We start from the raw sequence: 24155 nt of genomic DNA, 5'->3' as shown, positions 1-24155 counted from the left end.
TCCTCACGGCAGAAACCAGGCGGGCTGTGTGGACCATTGACCATCAAGACTTCAGCCGCAGGGTCGCTGCTATCGCACTCGGATGCGGTCTCCGCAGAGCCAGGCAACAGATCAAACAAGCCGTGGAGGGTTTTGTCGGGCTCGATTGCCGCGACTTGATGGGTGGCCGAACGCCAAGCCACCATGTGCTTCACCCACCGCTGAAGCCGTGATGGATCGGACCGCTTGCTGTGGCGAACAGCGGGAGTGAAAACACCATCGGAGCCGATTGATACTGAGTCGATGGCTGCCGGAGGAGAACGCCGCGAACGCACGCGCGGAAGTGCGTCGCCCCTTGGACGGGGAGCGCCTCAATGTCCAGGGGAGCTTCTTGAAGCCACACGGAGTCGTCAGCGATGAAAACGAGCACGCCGAGACGGATCTCGCGGCCCTCGGCCAATCCGCTGCCAGAAACCATGACGATGGCAATCAATAAAACTTGCAAATCCACCAACAAGTTGCTAAGACACCTACCCCATGGTGGGCGCAACCTGTCGTGGTCCTAAGACTGACAGTAGAAAGGGGGGTGGGTATGGAGAGGCAAGATCTCAGCTATGGTGAAGGTGTACACGCGAGGTTTACGAGTTTAGGCCCTTCACAGTGGAAGTAACAGCCCTACGTCTCGATGCCCGGAGGTGATTGATTGGATTATGTGCGTTATATTACAGGGGGTGCGAACCCTTGTCCCAGAGGAGGGGGTGGCTTATATAGAGTGCGCCGGGACCCCAACCAACCTCCATTAAAAGGGGCTTAATGTACATAAAGTAGGGGCGTTACTGGTAACGCCAGTCTTAAATGTTGTTAATGGCCTTAAAGACTACGGAGTGAATGCCTGCCCATTGCCATGCTGAGTGACTCCTGGTCTTCGACAGGTCGAGTGATTCCCTGGATGGTCGAGTGACGATAGAGAGGAAGACTCTCGAGTGACATGGCTGTTGAGTGGATTGCACTCGACATCTTTGACTGGGGGTCTTCTGCTGTTTCCTGGACTTCTTATCTTCTAGGGTAGTGACCTTGGGTAGGACGTATAGGTCAGGTCTATGACACTACCCCAAGTTTGTATCCTCATCACTCACCACGCCATCTCCCGATCAGTTAGATTGGGCCGAGGACCCCCATGATCGTATACTCATGGGCCAGTTCGGACAGCTGCCGCATACCAGGAAGATTCCACAAGACTTGGTGATCAAGACAAGGACTCCTCCCCACCGGTGTATTCGGCTAGGACTCTTGTTATCCTAGGCCTCTGGTACATTATATAAGCCAAGGCCAGGTTAGTCGATAGATTACAATAACAATCATAATCATAGGCTAGCTTCTAGGGTTTACCCATTATGATCTCGTTGTATATCAACTCTTGTAATACTCATATTCATCAACATCAATCAAGCAGGAAGTAGGGTATTACCTCCATAGAGAGAGCCCGAACCTGGGTAAACATCGTGTCCCCCACCTCCTGTTACCATTAGCCTTAGACGCATAGTTCGGGACCCCCTACCCGAGATCCGCCCGTTTTGACACTGATAGCGGGTTTTGTTATTTTTTGACCTTCACAGATGATTTGAGCAGATATGGATATATCTAATTAATGAAACACAAGTCTGAAACATTTGAAAAGTTCAAAGAATTCCAGAGTGAAGTGGAGAATCATCATAACAAGAAAATAAAGTTTCTACGATCTGATCATGGAGGTGATATTTGAGTTACGAGTTTGACCTTCATTTAAAACAATGTGGAATAGTTTCACAACTCACCGCCACCTGGAACACCACAACGTAACGGTGTGTCCGAACGTCGTGTCATACTTTATTAGGTAATGGTACTACAGCGTAATAGTTCGGAAGAATCGAGGAGCGTCCCCAACTTGAAGACCGGTTCAGGGGGCTACTGACGGTGTCCTGGACTAGGGGGTACTCACCACGTCGTCTCCCGATCAGTTAGATTGGGCCAAGGACCCCTGAGGGAGTCCCGGATTAGGGGGTGTCCGGATGACCGGACTATGACCTTTGGTCGGACTCCTGGACTATGAAGATACAAGATTGAAGACTTCGTCCCGTGTTCGGATGGGACTTTCCTTGGCGTGGAAGGCAAGCTTGGCGATACGGATATGTAGATCTCCTCCCATTGTAACCGACTCTGTGTAACCCTAGCCCTCTCCGGTGTCTATATAAACCAGAGGGTTTTAGTCCGTAGGACGAACAACAATCATACCATAGGCTAGCTCCTAGGGTTTAGCCTCTCTGATCTCGTGGTAGATCTACTCTTGTACTACCCATATCATCAATATTAATCAAGCAGGAGTAGGGTTTTACCTCCATCGAGAGGGCCCGAACCTGGGTAAAAACATCGTGTCCCTTGTCTGCTCTTACCATCCGCCTAGACGCACAGTTCGGGACCCCCTACCCGAGATCCGCCGGTTTTGACACCGACATTGGTGCTTTCATTGAGATTTCCTCTGTGTCGTCACCTTTAGGCCCGATGGCTCCTCCGATCATCAACGACGATACGGTCCAGGGTGAGACTTTTCTCCCCGGACAGATCTTCGTATTTGGCGGCTTTGCATTGCGGGCCAATTCACTTGGCCATCTGGAGCAGATCGAAAGCTACACCCCTGGCCATCAGGTCAGGTTTGGAAGTTTGAACTACATGGCTGACATCCGCGGAGACTTGATCTTCGACGGGTTCAAGCCACAGCCGAGCGCGCCGCACTGTCACGATGGGCATGATCTAGCTCTGCCACCGGACAGCGCCCAGGAGGCCGCCTCAGTGTCCGCTCCGACCCTTAGCTCGGAGCCGACTGCGCCAATCGAGGATGGGTGGCTGGACACCGCCTCGGGGGCTGCAATCTCTATGGTGATCGAACCGAATACCAGTCCTGTCCTTCGCGAAGCCCGTGACTCCAAGGTGCCGGACTCCTTTCCAGACTCCGAGCTTTCCGCACCCCTGCCGATCGAACCCGATTGGGCGCCGATCATGGAGTTCACCGCCGCGGACATCTTTTAGCGCTCGCCCTTTGGCGACGTCCTGAATTCACTAAAGTCTCTCTCCTTATCAGGAGAGCCCTGGCCGGACTACGGTTAGCAAGGTTGGGATGCGGACGACGAAGAAATTCGAAGCCCACCCACCACCCACTTCGTAGCCACTGTTGATGATTTAACCGACATGCTCAACTTTGACTCCAAAGACATCGACGATATGGACGCCAATGAGGGAGACGACCAAGAACCAGTGCCTACAGGGCACTGGACAACCACCTCATCTCACGATGTATACATGCTGGACACACCTAAAAGAAACGACGACGAGGAACAAAGGGACGCAATGAGGGATCGTTCCCTTGAAAAGCAATCAAAGCGGCGGCGTAAGCGCCGCGCTAAACCCCACCTCGACAGAGACCCAGCCATAGAGCAGGGCAAACCAGCGGACGACGAACATGCCATCGAGCAACCGTCTGAACAGGGCAACTTGGGTAAACAAACCGAACAACCCGTCCCCGGCAAAGATAATAGTCCGGACGACCTCACGCCGGACAAGTCGCTGGAGCAGAAGAACCTCCACCAAAGGCTCGTCGCCACCGCGTGTAGCCTGAAAAAGCAGAAGCGGAAGCTCAAAACAGCGGAAGATGCACTCAGAATCAGATGGAGCAAAGTACTCAACACCGCAGACAAATACGGCGACAGTCACCACACAAGGAGCTATTCGAAGTGAAAATTACTGCCAGAATTTGATGAGGAGGCCTTAGAGCCCCCGCAGTCAAAAAATAAGGAAGACATCTGGTCGGACAAACAACCCCATGGCCAACATAGAGTGGCAAAGGGCGCCGCACTCAAGCCGGCACGCGATCCACACAAGGACTCGCATCAAAAAGATGGCCCAGCCAGATCTATCTACGGGCCAAGAAAGCAAGCTCTAGTAAGCAATGCAACGCAACAAGTATCCGAACATCACAGCACACCCAAATACAGGGGTGCCGCACACCCCCTATGTTTCACCGATGAGGTGCTGGACCACGAATTTCCAGCGGGATTTAAACCCGTAAACATAGAAGCATACGACGGAACAACAGACCCTGGAGTCTGGATTGAGGGTTATATCCTCCACATACACATGGCTAGAGGAGATGACCTCCACGCCATAAAATATTTATCCCTCAAGCTCAAAGGGCCAGCCCGGCATTGGCTTAAAAGCCTTCCCGAAAACACCATAGGAAGTTGGGAAGAGCTCGAGGATGCTTTTCGGGCAAATTTTCAAGGGACTTATGTCCGACCTCCGGATGCAGACGATCTAAGTCATATAACTCAACAACCCGGAGAGTCAGCCCGGAAACTCCGGAATAGATTTCTTACTAAAAAGAACCAGATAGTCGACTGTCCGGATGCCGAAGCCTTAGCAGCTTTCAAGCACAGCGTCCGAGACAAATGGCTCGCCAGACACCTCGGCCACGAAAAGCCAAGAACAATGGCCACATTAACAAGCCTCATGACCCGCTTTTGCGCAGGAGAAGATAGCTGGTTGGCAAGGAGCAGCACCAGCGATCCAAGTACATCCGAATCTAGGGATGGAAACAAGAAACCGCAACATAGCAAGGACCAGCGCCGGACCAAGGGAAGCAGTCGAAGAGCATGACAGTCAACGCCGGATTCGAAAGCTCTCGGCAGAATCAGAAAAAGCTGCCCCTCAAGGATAACAGGGACGAGCTATCTAACCTTAACAAAATCTTGGACAAAATATGCCAAATCCACAGTACTCCCGGGAAGCCTGCAAACCATACCCACAGAGATTGTTGGGTCTTCAAGCAATCTGGCAAACTCAACGCCGAACACAAGGGGCTCGACATACCAAGCGAGGACGACGACGAACCCCACAAGCAGAGCACCGGAGAACAAAAGAAGTTCCCACAACAAGTCAAAACAGTAAACTCACTTCACATGACAAAAGGGCAAAACAGAGTGGAGCCTATAGAGATATGCGCCATACGGCCTGTCCCAGAGGAGTCCCGCCATTGGTTGTCACAACCAATCATCTTTGACCATCAGGATTACTCTAGAAGTATCCAGAATGCAGGTTGGACTGCCTTGGTATTAGATCCGATAATTGACGGACTCCACTTCACACAAGTCCTAATGGACGGCGGTAGTGATCTAAACCTGCTATACCAGGACACAATCCGCAAAATGGGGATAAACCCAACAATAATTCGCCATGGCAATACTTCCTTTCAAGGGGTAACGCTAGGCCCAGATACCCATTGTACGGGTTCCCTCTTGTTAGAAGTTATGTTCGGCTCCCCCGACAACTTCCGAAGCGAAAAGCTAACCTTCCACATCGCCCCATTCACAAGTAGCTATCAAGCACTACTGGGACACGAAGCTTTCGCCCACTTTAACTCAATACCGCATTATGCATCCCTTACACTTAAAATGCCCGGTCCGCGAGACATCATCTCATTAAAGGGAAATATCGAGTGTTCCTCGAGCGCGGAAGATGGTGCGGCTGCCTTGACAGCCGCACACTAAACCAACTTTACTAGTTAAAGCACCTAAACAGGTCGTTCAAGTCCCCGGACATGGCTAGACGAGTCTGGCGTAAACATACAAAGGCTTATTAGCCGCATACCCCTCTACAAGGGGCTCCGCGCGTTTACACCAAGAGACAATAAAGCTCAATTCTACCCATTTTCTGAATTATACTTTGTTTATTTAATATAACATAGATTTTTCGCACGATTGTTTTCAACTAAGTTCCTCTCATTTACAGATGAACACCGTGCTACACCCGTCTAGGATACGGCACAACGGAGACACAGGCGCAGACGTGCAGTAGGGACCCATTCCAAGGATTCTTTTCAGATTAAGACCCTGTGTAAACCTTTTTTACTGTCTCTTGTTGATAACATCCCCCGGTTTTTTGTTATAACCGAGGAGGAGGCTGGCGTCTTGGCATGTGGCCACGTCAGAATTTTGCGCGTACCTGGACACCAGGGGCTTCTTACCAAGGGCTTTTGTTCAGCCCGTTTTCATAAACACCGAATACCTTAGGGAGTGTTCGGCGTCGCGAGTTTGGCCTTATATGCATCAGCTCTGAATCATGTCTTTGGTCAAATGTTGGGTTTGCCCGGCTCCTGTGTTTTGCTGCCTTACGTTCCGCTCTATCGGCTAAGGTGGCACCAGGAGAACTACTGCGATTGTGCCCCGGTTCGGCCAGGCGAGCACCTCAGTAGAGAAAGCCGAAAACTCTGTCATGATATAGCATGAGACTGGTCAACCACTCGATGACCCGCCAGAATCATTAGGATTCCTTCGCATTAACGAAGGGCCATTTCCCGGTCAGGCACACACGCGCCCCGAATTCGGGTGAGCGCGGTGCCCCTAGGGGCTATATAGTAGCCCCACTGTCAAACTCATATGGCTAAGTGAAAGTGATAAAGCATTATAGTCCGGTTGCCTAGTTCGCTGCGCTATCACCTCCTTAATAGGACCAAGACGTTGGATCAAGTGTGAAAATGCGCCTTCTGCGAATACCCTTATATGCGTGGGGGCTGAAGCCGAAGACTGCCATCTTTCAGGTTATATACACATATACATTAACGGCCGCACAGGAGGTATTCTAATTCTTGAAAGCACAAGTATAAAAAGCTTTTATATTCCATCGAAACATTGTTTTTCAATAATACATGTTATTCGAATATAACATCCTTCAAGCATTGTGTCTCTATTAAACGAGCGCCTTGCAGAACTTCCTGAAAATAGTGCTCGGCAGGTACTCGGCTCTCGTCCGAATCTTGGGATGCAACAGCAGTGGCCGTCATATCCGCCCAGTATGTCTTCACACGGGCAAGAGCCATCTGTGCACCCTCAATGCATGCTGACCTCTTCATTACATTAATATGCGGCACCGCACCGAGGAACTGCTACACCAAGCTAAAATAACTCTTCGGCTCGGGCCTTTTCGGCCACAAATTACTCACGACATGCTTCATGGCGAGTACGGATAACCTGTTCAGCTCCGCCCATGCGGCCAAACGATCGGATACCGAAAGTGGGCGCTCTGGATTGTGGAACTGCAACCAAAAAAGTTCTTCCACTTCGTGGTCATTTTGATCCCGGAAGTGTTCGGTCGCGTCCGCGGCACTCGCCGCCAAGTCCAGATAAGTGTTCGCCGCACTCCACTTCCGGTCCAATGGAGCATATTTAGGATCCCCGAACTTCATCAGCAGCATATAGGGCTTTCCAGTCGTGATATCTCCGGCCTGACGTAGCTCCTCCTTCATAGCTCTCATCGCAGAGCGAGTATCCTTGGCCTCGGCAGTGACCTTCTCTAGGTCCTTCTGTGCCACCCTATCTTCTTTTTCAAGAAGCTTGCCGCGGTCGGCAGCATTCTTCAATTTTACAGCCATCTCGGCCATTTCCTTCTTGCTCTGGCAGTGAGCAGCCTGTTCGGCTTTTAGCTCTTCAGCCGCCTTTAAGGCAGCCGCATCGCTTTTCCTGGCCTGCTCCTTGGCTCGAGCAAGTTCCGCCCGAAGGTTCTCCATGGCAGCGGCACCATATGCATTAAGCACACATGTTATAAGGTACGGGCATCAAGCTCCTCTTACCGGATGTCTTTGGAGACGTTACATACCTTGTGCCTCGTCCAGCCGCTCGTTAACAAGCGTGATGTCGGCATCTGCCACGTCAAGTTGCCGCTTTAGCTCGGCAAATTCATCAGTCCGGCTAGCCACCGAACACTTCGCCACCTATATAGGAAAGGCGATATATTATACCTGGGATTATGATCCTCTGTGCACCATCATTTTTGACAAAGCACAGAGTCTCAGGGGCTACTATCTATACAGGGCACATCTCATATATGCGGATCTGTCAAAAGGTACACCATTTCGCGTACCTCAAAACCTGTCAGTAAACTCCTGGCAGCCTCGTACAACCTGCTTTCCGCGGATGAGATCCTTCTAATCACCGTATTCATCAACGCACGGTGCTTTTTTGAGATAGACGCTCGCCCGAGCAGATCCTTCAGCTCCTCCGACCGTGCACCGGACGGTGTCGGACTCGTCCGATGGCCTTTTTCGAAGGCCGGATTCGGAGAAACCCTCCACGACGACACCTCGGGGTCACCTGCCTTGCAAGACGGTACAGCTGGGGGAGGCGTTCCGCTCTCCATCATCTCCGGACGTAGATCCCCTGAAGATGAGCTCTGCTGAGAAGGGCTGAGATCCGAACTACAAGGTAAAATTTCGGTTATCTTCCTCAGAAATAGAACAGGGATGTCTCTCATTTTGAAACCCATCTTTACTTACGGCTCGGTGGAGAGCTGATCCCCTTGGGGGCGCAATGCGACTGGGGCACCCCCTGGCGCCGGACCCTCTGACGAAGATTTCTTCCCCCGCTTTGAGACCATGGTCTCCGGGTCTTCAGAGGCGGTCCTCTTCTTCCCCTGGTTAGAGTAATTCTTGATTCCTCCTTTACTAACAGCCTCCTTCGGGGAGGTGGTAGCTTCCTTGTTCCCCTCTTCGCCTTCTTCCAAAGGCACAGCCTCTAGCATCCTGGTTAACACGGGATCCGGCGTAGTCTCAGGGAGGGGGGCCGGACACCTGATTAGCTTTGCTTTCGCTATCCACTCCTGTCTAAGGGACAGCTCTTTTAAGGGCAATTTTATAATAAATATACGGATAGCGTGTCCGGGTACAGGACTACTTACTTGAGTATCCGGGCGATTGCAGCTCAGACATGCGTCCTCGGACGAGTCTGGACACATTTCTTGTGATCCGAAGAACAATTTGTACATCTCCATGGGCGTCGCGCCCACAAAGTGCTGGAGGGCTCGCGGTCCTTCCGGATTAAACTCCCACAAGCGGAGGGGGAGACGTTTGCAGGGCAGGATGCGGCGAATCAACATAACCTGCATCACTACGGCCAGATTGATATCTCTTTCTAGGAGATCTTGGACGTGGCCCTGCAATAAGGGCACGTCCTTGGACGGCCCCCAGTTAAGCCCTTTATTGACCCACGACGCTAGTTGTGGTGGGGGACCCGAGCCAAAAGCAGGTGGCGCCACCCATGTGGTGCCCCTGGGAGCTGTGATGTAAAACCACTCTCATTGCCATAAGCCGAACTCCTCTTGAAAAGAGCCCTCGGGCCATGGAGCGTCGGCAATCTTGCTTATAACAGCACCTCCGCACTCTGCATGCTGCCCCTCGATCATCTTCGACTCTACCTTGAAGGTCTTAAGCCACAATTCAAAGTGAGGAGTGATGTGGAGGAAGGCCTCACACACGACAATGAACGATGAGATTTGGAGGATGGACTCCGGAGCTAAGTCATGAAATTCCAGCCCATAGTCAACATGAGCCCCCTCACGAAGGGATCAATCGGGAAGCCTAGCCCCCGAAGGAAGTGAGACGTGAACACCACGCTCTCATCAGGCTTGGGAGTGGGAGTAACCTGCCCTTGAGCAGGCAGCCTATGCGAGATTTCGCTGGTTAGATACGTGGCATCTCTCAGCTTTTGCACGTCTTCTTCCATAACGGAGGAAGGCATCCACCGGCCTTGGAGGTCGGAGCCGGACATCGTCGAAGGTCCGAAGCGCCTGAATCTGGAGCCTTGGGTGTTGGAGCTCAAGGTGAGAGGCGGATTTGCTTGAGATTGAAAGAAGGGAGTCAAGCCTTAGTCTCTTATAAAGAGGTTGAATACCAAGAGCCCTCCCCATGACCGTTTGGGACTCGCCTTCGATTGGGGAGACTTACCAACAGGCACGATTGGGTTACCCATGCCCGTATTGATGAGAATCCCGGAATAAGGGGACACGATCTCTGCTTTGACAAGACGTGCCAAGGAAACCCCCTCGCTAAACGCACTGAGGCGGGACGGTAAAACGATTCGAATAAAGGCTTGGCCGTGGCATGATGTCACACTGCGGAATACATCAGCAGATTAGATTTGTACGATTATTATTCTCTCTAGGGTGGTATGTGGAACTTATTTTGCAGAGCCGGACACTATCCTTGTGTTCAAACATCTTCTATGAAGTATTCGGAGGAGGAACCCGCCTTGCAATGCCGAAGACAATTTACTCGCCGGACTCGTTGTCATTGAAGCCTGGTTCAGGGGCTACTGAGGGAGTCCCGGATTAGGGGGTGTCCGGATGACCGGACTATGACCTTTGGCCGGACTCCTGGACTATGAAGATACAAGATTGAAGACTTCGTCCCGTGTCCGGATGGGACTTTCCTTGGCGTGGAAGGCAAGCTTGGCGATACGGATATGTAGATCTCCTCCCATTGTAACCGACTCTGTGTAACCCTAGCCCTCTCTGGTGTCTATATAAACCGGAGGGTTTTAGTCCGTAGGACGAACAACAATCATACCATAGGCTAGCTCCTAGGGTTTAGCCTCTCTGATCTCGTGGTAGATCTACTCTTGTACTACCCATATCATCAATATTAATCAAGCAGGAGTAGGGTTTTACCTCCATCGAGAGGGCCCGAACCTGGGTAAAAACATCGTGTCCCTTGTCTCCTGTTACCATCCGCTTAGACGCACAGTTCGGGACCCCCTACCCAAGATCCGCCGGTTTTGACACCGACAACCCCCATGGCCGTATACTCATGGGCCAGTTCGGACAGCTGCCGCATACAAGGAAGATTCCACAAGACTTGGTGATCAAGACAAGGACTCCTCCCCACCGGCGTATTCGGCTAGGACTCTTGTTATCCTAGGCCTCTGGTACATTATATAAGCCAAGGCCAGGCTAGTCGATAGATTACAATAACAATCATAATCATAGGCTAGCTTCTAGGGTTTAGCCATTATGATCTCGTGGTAGATCAACTCTTGTAATACTCATATTCATCAAGATTAATCAAGCAGGAAGTAGGGTATTACCTCCATAGAGAGAGCCCGAACCTGGGTAAACATCGTGTCCCCCGCCTCCTGTTACCATTAGTCTTAGACGCACAGTTTGGGACCCCCTACCCGAGATCCGCCGGTTTTGACACCGACATTGGTGCTTTCATTGAGAGTTCCGTTGTGTGATCGGCAAGGATCAATGGCTCGACTGCAGGTCAACTGCGACGCAGGCTTCTTCGTCGCCGGCTCGACTAGTCACCTTGGCTTGACCGAGGACTGCACCCTACCTCTGATCAGTATGTTCGGATAAGGGCCTTCATCAACATTAACTCCGATCTCTATCATGATCATGGAGGAATTATCCTCGGAGCTCGGGGGCTCAATGTCAACATTGCCCTCGGGCGACCGTGCCGTTTTTCCGGATAGCGAACTTCTATCCGCTGTCACCTCCTCCTCAAGCATCGCTTTGACGATTCCTTTGGTGGAATTGTGCGGAATTAAGTCTACAACAACCATGCAAAAAAATTTCAAGTTCTGATGGAGGAATCTCTGGCGATCTACGATATACTGGAGCCGTGTCAAATCTGGATGGGAATCTGGATGAGTTTAGGGCGTGGTCTTTAGAGCCAAGCTCGGAGGTCCTTTGGAAGATACAACCATTCATTTGTTGTGGAATTCACATATCTACCACCCCTCAAAATTTCAGGTCGATCCGACCGTCCAAACTCCGTGAACCTTCCGATTAGTGCATCATTTTCAGATCTGTTTTCTGCGCGAGAACAAATCTGACCCAAGTTCATCTTTTTTATGAATGGGATTCGGGACATCCTTTTTGAAGTAAGTTTTGTATGGGGTATTGTGTTTTGTTCTCAAACACATCACACTAATTTTAAAGTCTTTTCCAATATGATCTTGAACGCACCAGTGTCAAACCAGCCTGACAACATTGCTCCATGGCTATTGACTTGCGCTACACACGTCGTCGCTTTGTTGAGCCGATCTCAATGTCTTCGGGTCATCATCTCGGCAAGCCTAACAAGAGTTCGGCATCGCGAAGGATAAATCATCACCAACATCGCCGCCCCATGGATTACACTGAGCGGGCACATCCGTATCACCGCACGGTCAATTCATCAAGCTGGCATTGCCGCGTCACAAGTTACGACCTGCGCCAGCATGGCCGCACTGTTGCTTCTTCAAGTCGATGTCCGTCATGCTGAATTTCTTCAATACCTCGGCTGACATGGCAGCTGGAATGCCTCCTTATCGACCTGCTCGGTCACCTTGGCTAGACCGGGGGCTTCGACATCCCTTCTTCAACCTACTCCGGAGACTTCAGCGTCGTCAGCCGATCAGCTTTGTCACGTTAGCTGGAACGGAAGCTTTGCCTCGATGAGCCAAGCTTTACCAGCATCGCCATGCCGTCGCTTCACCACCCATCAGGCAATGGGTGTGCGGATCGATTCCCAATTTTGGGAGTCACTTTTCTTCAGACTGCTACAACAAATAAACCAGGTGCTATTAATCCTAGCAACTTTTTCTTGTTGAGTTTATTTTTCTTAAGGAATTGTTACTCTGGTTTGTTCCATCATCTGTACATAGGTCTATCAAATGGCGCCCACATTAACAACGGTCGTGTGGTGGTTTGGTCAGTTTCCATACATAGTTCGGCGAATGCCTCATCCGGAACCCGGACCGCCCTGCAAATTCAGGCTTTGTCACGCCTTCACTGCGTCAGGCTGACGCCATGCATCGCCATTGGCTTCGATAATCGATTTTGAAAGCGTTACGCGGTCACTACTTGGGAGTGTCGAACTCCTTGCTCGGACACCACGGGCTTGGGGGCTGGGACCTCGGCCATGCCAAGGACTGCGAACCTTGTCGGATCTGTCACAGATCAATGGGCGTCTTCGTCCCGCCACAAGCCCAAATCGCGTCATCAACAGCGAGCACATTAACCAGCTAATTCGCTTTCATGCTCAAAAACTTTCAGTTTTAAATTTTGTTTGGTTCGACCAAGCATTATACTTTTTGGCAAAAAGTTGTTTGTGACAAAATTCCTTGTCAAAACTTTGTTTGTGATGCACAAATTCAAATACCCCATTTATTCCAGGGCTTCCTTTATGAAGCCTTTCCTCTTGCATATGATTATACTTGTATGGCTTCGTTCCTTGTTCGTGTATTACTCCACAATATGCACCATGTTGACTTAAGTGTTCCGCAAGCTGGGTTGCCTTGCTCCTGTGTTTACCCCTACGTTCCCGATTGTTCAGCTAGGGGGTAAAGGGAGCACCTCTGTGATTATCACGATCGGGTCATCCGAGCTCGGACCTCAGACTGGGTGAAGCCGAAAGCTAGCGTTGTTATTGTTTTCAATCATGGTCGGCACACAACGGAACTCATGAGTACAAAAAATCTAGTGCACAAGTCTCATAGTAACAATGAGCAACCGAAGAAAGGTATCGGTGGGAGTACTATTTTCTTCGAAGATGCTTCTTACACTTCGTCAGTAATATAGCATAAGTTCCCTAAGCGCGCTTTGTCTGTTACAGCCTTATGGCCTGATTTCCTGGTTATCGGAAACACCGTCGATATTCTCGACAGGTGGAGTACATAACACTTTTCGGCCCTTGATCAAAGAGGGAGAAGCCGACGGTCGGTTAAGATGCGTTTAAAGTTCGGGTGAACACAGATATGATATAAGTACTTCGATACATATTACCATTATACATAAAATTCTTTTACCCAAGTCACTTGGGGGCTCTTAAAATTTATATATGAGTTGTCAATGTGTTTTCTTCTTCGTTGTTGCAAAGTCTTTTTCTATCGCTCCTTTTTTGACTCGAGTGTATGGTCAATAGCCGGATAACCTGTCTTCTCTCTAAAAACTGCTCAAGTTTAGTTCGCTAGACTGACCTCACAGAAGTACTCTGCCTTTGGGACAAGGAGCTTGAAGTCGTAGGCTGACCCACGTGAAGTCTTGAGATTGGATGTGTCATGTTAAAGCACGACAGAAGCACAAATTTTTTTCCAATTTTCGGATTGGCACCGAACACTTGATCTTCTTCGGACGTCAAGTTTTCATTGATGTTTTTTGGTTTTCCAAGCTTATCGCACTTTTAAACTATTTGTGTGGTTACAGCATAAGTCTCACAGTGCAACGCCGGACACCTTTAGAGATTCGGCAAAAACATTCTCGGATATTGCTATATATGCATCAGTTTCAAATTGTGTCTTCGGTCAATAGTTCGGTGGAGAAAGTCGAAAACTGACTGCCACAATAAGCGTAAATTGGTCAGCGATCCGATGATTATGTTAAATGATGGGCCGTTCATAACATTGGCTGAAGTGTTTACGGCTTGACCTCGGCTGTCACCGAACACTAACCACGGTCGTAGCTAGCTTCCCCAGCTTAAAGCTCCTATGACTAAGTGAAAGTTATAAAGCCCGCATATCTGATTGCCTCGTTTCCGCTAACACAACCACCTTCGGGCACCGAGACGTCGGCTAAGGGTTGTCTTGTTATTGCGGAAACACCCTGCGTAGTATCTACAAAGGGGTAGAAGCCGGCGATGGGCCACTTTCAACTAATAAACGGTCGCAAGGGAGTCAAAATAAACATATCATCGGCATTTGTATTTAATATACAAGGGCCGCCTTCCATAATCATCGTTATAAAGCCATAAATATGCATCAATTTGACTTAAGATTTTTTGCCAAGCTGGGTTGTCTGGCTCCTCTGCTTACCCATACGTTCCCAATTGTTCGGCTAGGTGGTAACGGAGCACCTCTGTGATTGTTACTACCGGGTCATCCGAGTTAGTACCTCAGACTGTGTGAAGACGAAAGCTAGCAATCTTAAAGGATCACATTGGTTGGCAACGATGGAAGTGAAAATTTTGGTTCATTAATACCATAGAGTTCGGGAACTTTCCCTGAACTAAATCCTCAATATTTTGCTCCCACATTGATCGGAGATGAGGTTTCATGATCATGCTTAGCATGACAACCCAAAGAAAGGAACTGATAGCGGGACTATTTTCTTTGGAAGATGTTTCTTACGTTAAAAAGTAATATAACGTATCTCTCTGCGTACCTTTGTTTATAAAACCATATGGCCGGATTGCCTTGTTTGCCGTAAATCTTTGCCCTCATAAAGGCTTTATAAAGTAGGACAAACACTCCTTGGCTGCTGGCCGAGGAGGTTGAAGCCGATGGTCGGTCAACAAAGTTTTGTACAATGCGGATCCGAGCATTCATGATGTAGAGTACTTGGATACATAGAATCATTACACATACTTTGTGATTTTACTCTGGATATCGATCCTTAATTCGGCCACCCGTGCCCACATTAAGGCTCGGGGGCTACTGGGCTTCGAGCTTATCATTTACTAATATTAAAGGGGCACAACGATCCCCTGATCTGGTGTTGCCACCCGACCAGTGTCTCGGGGCCTATTGCATTACCTATTCAATGCAGAAAATTCAAAGTGCTTAGTGTTCGGCTGGACCGAACTATGGGCAAACGTGTCTTCGGACAACAATAGGTACCATCTAGACCTATCTGGCATCAAGCTAATATATTGCAGCAACTTCTCAAGACCATCCCTCGAGGGCCCATTTGCCGATCACTATTATCTTTAATATATTACATTGCGTTTCTATTCCTACGTATGCTGCCGAGCTAGGAGTTGATCCTCAGGCCGATTTCGCGCATCGACCTGAGTCTCAGGGGCTACTAGGATCAGCGGTTTCATGTTTTCCTTCAGGTGCATCTCGGGTTTTAGACTAATACAGACCTTGAGGGCTACTGGATATACATATACTGGCTATATATCTCTGTAGAGAATAAATTGCACCAGTCAAAAATGTTCACCAAAAATCAGCCCGCGGTCGGGGTGGTACACCACCTCGGAAATAGTCCAGCATAAAGCTCGGGCGCCAGTGGCTAGCTCCATAGAGGGCATTTCCGGCATTAAGCTCAGCTAAACTCCTTCAACTTTTTTGAACCAAGGTGATCTATGACACCTCGGATATAGTCCAGCATTGGAGCTTGGACACAGTCCGGCGTTGGAGCTCGGTTACATTCCGGCATTGGAGCTCGGAAGTAGTCCGGTGTTGGTGCTTGGCTGCAAAAGATACCTCGAATACAGTCCAGCATTGGAGCTCGGACGCAAGAGGACACTGCCGCCCGGGAACAACTTCAAAACCGATGTGTGGCGTAAAAATAACAAGGCATTGATAAAGGATGGCAACTTAAAGGGGCTCCTCGGGTACCCGATGTGTAAGCTCTTAGGATGCACTTCGGAGATCCTCAAGATCGAAGATGAGAAGATTTGTTGAAACAGTTTTCAAGACCAACAACTGAAGATGAAGAATAGTTCGGAAGAATCGAGGAGCGTCCCCAACTTGAAGACCGGTTCAGGGGGCTACTGACGGTGTCCTGGACTAGGGGGTACTCACCATGTCGTCTCCCGATCAGTTAGATTGGGCCAAGGACCCCCATGGTGGTATACTGATGGGCCAGCTCGGACAGCTGCCGCATACCAGGAAGATTCCACAAGACTTGGTGATCAAGACAAGGACTCCTCCCCACCGGCGTATTCGGCTAGGACTCTTGTTATCCTAGGCCTCTGGTACATTATATAAGCCAAGGCCAGGCTAGTCGATAGATTACAATAACAATCATAATCATAGGCTAGCTTCTAGGGTTTAGCCATTATGATCTCGTTGTAGATCAACTCTTGTAATACTCATATTCATCAATATCAATCAAGTAGGAAGTAGGGTATTACCTCCATAGAGAGAGCCCGAACCTGGGTAAACATCTTGTCCCCCGCCTCCTATTACCATTAGCCTTAGACGCATAGTTCGGGACCCCCTACCCGAGATCCGCCGGTTTTGACACCGATAGCGGGTTTTGTTATTTTCTGACCTTCACAGATGATTTGAGCAGATATGGATATATCTACTTAATGAAACACAAGTATGAAACATTTGAAAAGTTCAAAGAATTTCAGAGTGAAGTGGAGAATCATCATAACAAGAAAATAAAGTTTCTACGATCTGATCATGGAGGTGATATTTGAGTTACGAGTTTGACCTTCATTTATAACAATGTCGAATAGTTTCCCAACTCACGCCACCTGGAACACCACAGCATAATGGTGTGTCCGAACGTCATAACCATACTTTATTAGATATGGTACGATCTATGATATCTCTTACCGATTTACCACTATCATTTTGGGGTTATGCATTAGAGACAGTTGCATTCATGTTGAACAGGGCACCATCAAAATCTGTTGAGACGACACCGTATGAACTGTGGTTTGGCAATAAACCTAAGCTGTCATTTCTTAAATTTTGGGTATGTGATGCTTATGTTGAAAGGCTTCAGCCTGATAATCTCGAACAAGTCGGAGAAGTGTGTCTTCATAGAATACCCAATGGAAACAATTGGGTACACTTTCTACCACACATCCAAAGGCAAGATCTTTGCTGCTAAGATTGGAACCTTTCTAGAGAAGGAGTTTCTCTCAAAAGAAGTGAGTGGGAGGAAAGTAGAACTTGATGAGGTAATTGTATCTTCTCTCAATTTGGAAAGCAGCACACCCGAGAAATCCGTTCACGTGATGCCTACACCAACTAGAGAGGAAGCTAATGATAATGATCATGAAACTTCAGATCAAGTTACTACAGAACCTCGTAGGTCAACCAGAGCACGATCTGCACCAGTGTGGTATGGTAATCATGTTCTGAAAGTCATGTTACTTGACCATGATGAACTTATGGACTATGAAGAAGCTATGATGAGCCCAGATTCCGATAAATAGCTTGAGGCCATGAAATCTGAGATAGGATCCATGTATGAGAACAAAGTGTGGACTTTGGTGGATTTGCCCGATGATCGGCGACCCATAGAGAATAAATAGATCTCCAAGAAGAAGACTGGCGCTGATGGTAATGTTACTGTCTATAAAGCTCGACTTGTTGCAAAAGGTTTTCGACAAGTTCAAGGAGTTGACTATGATGAGACTTTCTTACCCGTACTGATGCTTAAGTTTGTCCGAATCATGTTAGCAATTGACGCATTTTATGATTATGAAATCTGGCAAATGGATGTCAAAACTGCATTCCTTAATGGATTTCTTAAAGAAGAGTTGTATATGATGCAACCAGAAGGCTTTGTCGATCCTAAAAGTGCTAACAAAGTGTGCAAGCTCCAGCGATCCATTTATGGACTGGTGCAAGCATCTCGGAGTTGGAATATATGCTTTGATGAGGTGATCAAAGCATATGGTTTTATAGAGACTTTTGGAGAAGCCTGTATTTACAACAAAGTGAGTGAGAGCTCTATAGCATTTCTAATATTATATGTGGATGACATATTGTTGATTGGAAATGATATAGAATTTCTGGATAGCATACAAGGATACTTGAATAAAAGTTTTTCAATGAAAGACCTCGCTGAAGCTGCTTATATATTGGGCATCAAGATTGATAGAGATAGATCAAGACGCTTGATAGGACATTCACAAAGCACATACCTTGATAAAGTTTTGAAGAACTTCAAAATGGATTAGTCAAAGAAAGGGTTCTTGCCTGTGTTACAAGGTGTGAAGTTGAGTCAGACTCAATGCCCGACCACTGCAGAAGATAGAGAGAAAATGAAGGTCATTCCCTATGCCTCAGCCATAGGTTCTATCATGTATGCTATGTTGTGTACCAGACCTGATGTGTGCCTTGCTATAAGTTTAGCAGGGAGGTACCAAAGTAATCCAGGAGTGGATCACTGGACAGCGGTCAAGAATATCCTAAAGTACCTAAAAAGGACTAGCGATATGTTTCTCATTTATGGAGGTGACAAAGAGCTCATCGTAAATGGTTAACTCGACACTAGCTTTGACACTGATCCGGACGACTCTAAGTCACAAAGCGGATACATATTTATATTGAATGGTGGAGCTGTCAGTTGGTGCAGTTCCAAGTAGAGTGTCATGGCGGGATCTACGTGTGAAGCGGAGTACATAGCTGCTTCGGAAGCAACAAATGAAGGAGTTTGGATGAAGGAGTTCATATCCAATCTAGGTGTAATACCTAGTGCATCGGGTCCAATGAAAATCTTTTGTGACAATATTGGAGCAATTGCCTTGGCAAGGGAATCTAGATTTCACAAAAAGACCAAGCACATCAACAGACGCTTCAACTCCATCTGAGATCTGGTCAAGGAGGGAGACATAGAGATTTGCAAAATACATACGGATCTGAATGTGGCAGACCCGTTGACTAAGCCTCTTCCACGAGCAAAACATGATCAGCACCAAGACTCCATGGGTGTTAGAATCATTACTTTGTAATCTAGATTATTGTCTCTAGTGCAAGTGGGAAACTAAAGGAAATATGCCTTAGAGGCAATGATAAAGTTGTTATTTTATATTCCCTTATTCATGATAAATATTTATTATTCATGCTAGAATTGTATTAACCGGAAACTTGATACATGTGTGAATACATAGACAAATCACCATGTCCCTAGTATGCCTCTACTTGACTAACTCGTTAATCAAAGATGGTTAAGTTTCCTAGCCATAGACATGTGTTGTCATTTGATGAACAAGATCACATCATTAGGAGAATGATGTGATGGACAAGACCCATCCGTTAGCTTAGCATAATATCGTTCGGTTTTATTGCTACTGCTTTCTTCATGTCAAATACATATTCCTCCAACTATGAGATTATGCAACTCCCGATACCGGAAGAATGCCTTGTGTGCTATCAAACGTTACAACGTAATTAGGTAACTATAAATATGCTCTACAGGTATCTCCGAAGGTGTTTGTTGGGTTGGCATATATCGAGATTAAGATTTGTCACTCCAAGTATCGAAGAGGTATCTCTAGGCCCTCTCGGTAATGGACATCATAAGAAGCCTTGTGTCGGTGTCAAAACCGGCGGATCTCGGGTAGGGGGTCCCGAACTGTGCGTCTAGGCGGATGGTAATAGGAGACGAGGGACACGATGTTTTTACCTAGGTTCGGGCCCTCTTGATGGAGGTAAAACCCTATGTCTTGCTTGATTAATATTGATGATGTGGGTTACAAGAGTAGATCTACCACGAGATCAAGGAGGCTAAACCCTAGAAGCTAGCCTATGGTATGATTGTTGTTCGTCCTATGGACTAAAGCCATCCGGTTTATATAGACACCGGAGAGGGCTAGGGTTACACAGAGTCGGTTACAATGGTAGGAGATCTACATATCCGTATCGCCAAGCTTGCCTTCCACGCCAAGGAAAGTCCCATCCAGACACGGGACGAAGTCTTCAATCTTGTATCTTCATAGTCTTGGAGTCCGGCCGATGATGATAGTTTGGCTATCCGGACACCCCCTAGTCCGGAACTCCCTCAGTAGCCCCTGAACCAGGCTTTAACGACGACGAGTCCGGCGCGCATATTGTCTTCGGCATTGCAAGGTGGGTTCCTCCTCCGAATAATTCATAGAAGATTGTGAACACCAGGATAGTGTCCGACTCTGCAAAATAAATTCCACATACAACCGTAGAGAGAATAATATTACACAAGTTCAATCTACTGACGTATTTTGTGGCGTAACATCACACCACTACCAAGCCTTCAAATTGTTTTTATTGTTCCATCTCAGCGCGTTTAGCGAGGCGGTTTCCTTGGCACGTCTTGTCGAAGCAGAGATCGTGTTCCCCTTATTCCGGGATTCCCATCAATACGGACGTGGGTAACCCAACCGCGCCATCAATCGCGACACTCGGGGGATAAGCGAGTTTTACCAGGCCGGTGGGGACGCGTGTTTCTGTCCGCCCATATAAGCGGATAAAGATCCAACCTTTTTACCTGCGCCTTCTTCCTCCTTGGCTTATCCATCTCTGCGAACTCGAGCTCTAGCGCCCAAGCCCGCACATCTCACCTCAACCTTCTCCAAATATGTCCGGAGCGGGAGGCAAGTGGATGGCCTCCTCCGTCACGGAGGGGCATATCCAGAAGCTGTGCAGCGTCGGATACTTGTCCAACGACATCGCGCATCGGCTCCCCAAAGAGGGAGAGCTCATCCCCACCCCTAGGCCCCATGAGAGGGTAGTATTCCTTCCACATTTCTTCCGCGGACTAGGCTTCCCACTTCATCCTTTTGTCCGGGAGCTCATGTTCTACTACGGACTAGATTTCCATGATCTGGCCCCGAATTTTATTCTCAACATCTCGGCGTTTATCGTCGTGTGCGAGGCCTTCCTCTGCATCCAGCCCCACTTCGGCTTGTGGCTCAAGACCTTCAGTGTCAAGCCGAAGGTTGTGAAGGGCAGCCAAGCGGAGTGCGGAGGCGCCATGGTGGGCAGGATGTCCCATGTTACGTGGCTGGAGGGCACCTTTGTGGAAACCATCAAGGGGTGGCAATCGGGGTGGTTCTACATCACCGAGCCGCGTGATCCCGAATGGGCAGCGGCCCCTGAATTCAGATCCGGCATCCCCACACGGCTCACCTCCTGGAAAGAGAGCGGCCGGATTTGGGGCGATCCGGAGGAGCTGACCGGACTCCCAGCCTGCGTCCAAAAGCTGGTGGACAAGAAGCTCAAGCTTGTCAACGTAGTCTAGGTCATGCTCATCCGCCAGATTCTCCCGTGCCAACGACGGGGCTTCAATATGTGGGAGTTCGATCCGGCGCAGCACCAGACTTTGAATGGGCTCTTCGACACTACGTACGAAGAGGTCTGGAAGGTGTTGTTCAAGGGCGCCGAGGCTCCCGCATCCGCTACCGAAGATCGCGGATTCAGCTCGCAGCGTCCAGCTGACGAGGTAAGTGATATTGTCCTTTACGGGACGCTTGTTATTCATAGTTTGACTCTATGCGGGATCTAAACTCCCTTTCCTTTGACAGGACTGGCTGAAGAAGGCCGCACAGGCTATCTGTCCGGCCCCATTGCCAGAGGACCCAGCTGACGCCCGCCTAACGGGGCTGCTGGCTCCGGCACCCATGTGGTGCCGGAGAAGAAGGCCACGGGGACTCGGAAGAGTTCCCGTTTTCAGGTGCTATCGGGTGATGAATCCGAGGCCGACTCCTCCCACCAAGGCGAGGAGGATAAGAAGAAAGCCTCTCCCCCAGCGGGGGGAGGGAAGAAAAGGAAGGCCTCCCCAACAAGGGAGGCCGAAGGGTCCAAGAGGGGAAAAACTCTTCCCCCGGACTGTTCCGCCAACGCCAGTGACGACGACGAGGACTGGCCTCCAAGGGCCAAGCCTCTGGCGAGATCGTAAGTATCAGGACTCCCGAATAACTTCAAGGTTTTCGTTTTCCGCCACATTATGTCTTTCTAATGTCGCATACAACCCTGCAGTCCGCCTAAGGATGATCTCCCCACTTCGTCGAGCGGGTCCTTAGGGGCGTCGGATATGGATTCTCTTCCGACTGCCTCCACCCCCCGTGATGCGGACGATGCCGAGGTGGGATCCCAAGAAGGGACCCACCAGGAGGAGAGGGCCCTAGAGGTGTCGTAGGACAACCTCCCAGACTTTGCACCGGACTCAGCCCCGGAACCCATAGTGGCTCCGGAGTCCGGCGGGCGACCCCTTCGGAAGAAGGGCAAGACCGCGACGCCGGCTGCCTCCGTCCAACCGGAGGTGCCGGATAATTTGCTGGAGGCGCTCAATGGCGCCTCCATCGAAGAGGAACACCGCACTGTTATGAGTGCGGTGATTCAGAAGGTTCAACTCGCCAAGAGCAGGCTGACCGAAGCCTGCAGCAGCCTTCTAACAGGCTCTGAGGTAAGAATTTCAATATATGTAAAATGGTACCGCATAGACAGTAGCCCCTGATGCTCGGTTCGGTGTTCGGAAAGAAAAGCCAGACTGAGGATCTTTAGAAAGATAATCGCAGGAGTCATGAAAATATGTCAATATGGGATTGCAGGCTGTGCTGCCGACCTCTGCCGCACTGACTGCGGAGGTCAAAACTTTGAAGGAAAATCTCGAGCGGTCCGAGAACGAGCTCGGCCATGCCAAGAAGCAGCTCAAGGAAAAAGAAGGTGAGTAATACCTTATGAAAATTGTACCTTACAGAAAAGGATTTTGGTTGCAAAAAAATGACAAGGATAACTGGGGTATTGCAGGGGCCACTAACGAGGTGGCGACCCTGAAGGAGGCGGTGGCCGCGGCCGAACGCAATGCGGCTGCGGAGCGCACCGAGCGAGAGAAACGGGAGGCGCGGGTGGTGGAGGTACAGCAAGAGCTCCAGGATCTCGTGAGGAAACATGAGAGCCTGGAGCGTGACTCGAAGACTCGAGAGTCTGAGCTTGCAACGGCTCTTGAGAGTGCAAAAGCCGCTAAGGCCGAAGCCTACAAGGCCCTCCAGGAGATAGAGGCGGTGAAGAAAATAGCAGCGGGTAAGGCATTTTTCATGCAAAGTAAGCATGTGAGTGTTAATTACCTGTCGCTTACCCGAATTCGGAGCTCTCCAGGAGCGTTCGCAGATCTTCCCCGCAGCGTGTCCGATGCTGCCGCATTCTACTGGGCCGAGGAGGGCAGCTCAACGGATAAGGTCTTCTGGTCTCAGTATACTGAGGCTGGACATCCGGTGCCCCTTAGCGACCAGCTGAAGCAGCTGGTCGAGCTCCACAAGGCGGCCGAACAGGCCATGAAGGGCCTCATAGTTCGGCTGTGGCCTAAGGAGGCTATGCCTGGGAGCTACTTCGGCCTGGTGCAGCGGCTGGTGGACGCATGCCCGTGGGTTGAAGTTATCAAGCACTTCGCCTGTATCGAGGGTGCGCGTCGGGCCTTGCCCGCGCAAAGGTGCACTGGGGCAAGATGGATGCCCAGAAGCTTGTGACGGACCCCCCACCAGAGGGCAAGGAGCATCGCACGCCCGAGATGTATTATAGGAGTGTGCTGAAGGGCGCCCGCACTATTGCGGGTGAGTGCTCCAAAGATGTAATATTTGAGTAGACTCGCATTTTGTTATCCTGTGCGCTGAAAACTTGGTTCATATGCGCTAAGCAACGCTTGTTAATTTAAAATATTACCTTCTGTGCGGCTGTTTATCAAATCTGAGAGATGGCAAGTCGTCGGCTTCAGCCCCCATGCCACGAGTGCTGGGGTGTTCGGGATAAACTCGAGCGCTCTTGTTCCCATTTTTGGGTCCATCTAGGGAGGCGCTCAACACAACGAACAAGGCAACCGGACTTATAATGCTTGAACACTCTCACTTAGCCATAGAATTCTATAATTTTAAATTTCGGCGAAGCCCCTAGTTT

Source organism: Triticum dicoccoides, chromosome 6B (genome assembly GCF_002162155.2).
Source record: "Triticum dicoccoides isolate Atlit2015 ecotype Zavitan chromosome 6B, WEW_v2.0, whole genome shotgun sequence".
NCBI lineage: Eukaryota > Viridiplantae > Streptophyta > Magnoliopsida > Poales > Poaceae > Triticum > Triticum dicoccoides.
The sequence above is the reverse complement of the archived record's forward strand: the minus strand, read 5'-3'. Positions refer to the sequence as shown.